Raw genomic sequence first — 2,166 nt, 5'->3', positions numbered from 1 at the left:
TTAAAAAGGGAATGCAACACGACGACTTCCCAGGAGGTCACCCATCCTAGTACTACTCTCGCCCAAGCACGCTTAACTTCGGAGTTCTGATGGGATCCGGTGCTTTAGTGCTGGTATGATCGCATCCGACATGTTACCCCGGTCTTCGTCCCTTATCCTTGCCCCTCCCAGCTCCACTACAAAGACGATTGTACATTGCTTTGGCCGCTCCCTCTCAACTACGGAGACGAGTTTAACGCGGTTTCCACCCCTCCCTCTCAACCGCACCAGTGCACGCTTGCCGCACCACAACGCCGACGCTGGACCCGTGAATCGTGAGCACCCAGCTATGACTTACCGCACTCGTGCAAAATAATAAAACACGGTAAATATATTACTTACACGTGCGTTTTGTTTTGCAAGCGGCGCGAAAAAAATTAAAAACGGAATGCAACACGAGGACTTCCCAGGAGGTCACCCATCCTAGTACTACTCTCGCCCAAGCACGCTTAACTTCGAAGTTCTAATGGGATCCGGTGCTTTAGTGCTCGTATGATCGCATCCGACATGTTACCCCGGTCTTCGTCCCTTATCCTTGCCCCTCCCAGCTCCACTACAAAGACGATTGTACATTGCTTTGGCCGCTCCCTCTCAACTACGGAGACGAGTTTAACGCGGTTTCCACCCCTCCCTCTCAACCGCACCAGTGCACGCTTGCCGCACCACAACACCGACGCTGGACCCGTGAATCGTGAGCACCCAGCTATGACTTACCGCACTCGTGCAAAATAATAAAACATGGTAAATATATTACTTACACGTGCGTTTTGTTTTGCAAGCGGCGCGAAAAAAAATTAAAAAGGGAATGCAACACGAGGACTTCCCAGGAGGTCACCCATCCTAGTACTACTCTCGCCCAAGCACGCTTAACTTCGGAGTTCTGATGGGATCCGATGCTTTAGTGCTGGTATGATCGCATCCGACATGTTCCCCCGGTCTTCGTCCCTTATCCTTGCCCCTCCCAGCTCCACTACAAAGACGATTGTACATTGCTTTGGCCGCTCCCTCTCAACTACGGAGACGAGTTTAACGCGGTTTCCACCCCTCCCTCTCAACCGCACCAGTGCACGCTTGCCGCGCCACAACGCCGACGCTGGACCCGTGAATCGTGAGCACCCAGCTATGACTTACCGCACTCGTGCAAAATAATAAAACACGGTAAATATATTACTTACACGTGCGTTTTGTTTTGCAAGCGGCGCGAAAAAAATTAAAAAGGGAATGCAACACGAGGACTTTCCAGGAGGTCACCCATCCTAGTACTACTCTCGCCCAAGCACGCTTAACTTCGGAGTTCTGATGGGATCTGGTGCTTTAGTGCTGGGATGATCGCATCCGATATGTTACCCCGGTCTTCGTCCCTTATCCTTGCCCCTCCCAGCTCCACTACAAAGACGATTGTACATTGCTTTGGCCGCTCCCTCTCAACTACGGAGACGAGTTTAACGCGGTTTCCACCCCTCCCTCTCAACCGCACCAGTGCACGCTTGCCGCGCCACAACGCCGACGCTGGACCCGTGAATCGTGAGCACTACGGAGACGAGTTTAACGCGGTTTCCACCCCTCCCTCTCAACCGCACCAGTGCACGCTTGCCGCGCCACAACGCCGACGCTGGACCCGTGAATCGTGAGCACCCAGCTATGACTTACCGCACTCGTGCAAAATAATAAAACACGGTAAATATATTACTTACACGTGCGTTTTGTTTTGCAAGCGGCGCGAAAAAAATTAAAAAGGGAATGCTACACGAGGACTTCCCAGGAGGTCACCCATCCTAGTTCTACTCTCGCCCAAGCACGCTTAACTTCGGAGTTCTGATGGGATCCGATGCTTTAGTGCTGGTATGATCGCATCCGACATGTTACCCCGGTCTTCGTCCCTTATCCTTGCCCCTCCCAGCTCCACTACAAAGACGATTGTACATTGCTTTGGCCGCTCCCTCTCAACTACGGAGACGAGTTTAACGCGGTTTCCACCCCTCCCTCTCAACCGCACCAGTGCACGCTTGCCGCGCCACAACGCCGACGCTGGACCCGTGAATCGTGAGCACCCAGCTATGACTTACCGCACTCGTGCAAAATAATAAAACACGGTAAATATATTACTTACACGTGCGTTTTGTTTTG

General features: G+C 52.3%; 5 non-coding genes across 5 annotated transcripts; all 5 read right to left on the bottom strand.

The window, feature by feature from the left end:
- Positions 1–8: 8 nt before the first annotated feature.
- Positions 9–127, bottom strand: LOC123177346 (5S ribosomal RNA). Its single transcript, XR_006488892.1, has one exon. It is a non-coding gene; the product is annotated as a 5S ribosomal RNA (ribosomal RNA).
- A 297-nt stretch (positions 128–424) lies between these two features.
- On the bottom strand, positions 425–543 carry LOC123177347 (5S ribosomal RNA). The gene has a single exon (XR_006488893.1). It is a non-coding gene; the product is annotated as a 5S ribosomal RNA (ribosomal RNA).
- Positions 544–841: 298 nt separating this feature from the next.
- On the bottom strand, positions 842–960 carry LOC123177345 (5S ribosomal RNA). The gene has a single exon (XR_006488891.1). It is a non-coding gene; the product is annotated as a 5S ribosomal RNA (ribosomal RNA).
- Positions 961–1,257: 297 nt separating this feature from the next.
- On the bottom strand, positions 1,258–1,376 carry LOC123177348 (5S ribosomal RNA). Its single transcript, XR_006488894.1, has one exon. It is a non-coding gene; the product is annotated as a 5S ribosomal RNA (ribosomal RNA).
- Positions 1,377–1,776: 400 nt separating this feature from the next.
- LOC123177350 (5S ribosomal RNA) lies at positions 1,777–1,895 on the bottom strand. The gene has a single exon (XR_006488895.1). It is a non-coding gene; the product is annotated as a 5S ribosomal RNA (ribosomal RNA).
- Positions 1,896–2,166: the final 271 nt, after the last annotated feature.

Source organism: Triticum aestivum, unplaced genomic scaffold (assembly GCF_018294505.1).
Source record: "Triticum aestivum cultivar Chinese Spring unplaced genomic scaffold, IWGSC CS RefSeq v2.1 scaffold94343, whole genome shotgun sequence".
In the NCBI taxonomy this organism is placed as follows: domain Eukaryota; kingdom Viridiplantae; phylum Streptophyta; class Magnoliopsida; order Poales; family Poaceae; genus Triticum; species Triticum aestivum.
This window is presented reverse-complemented; position numbering and strand designations above follow the sequence as displayed.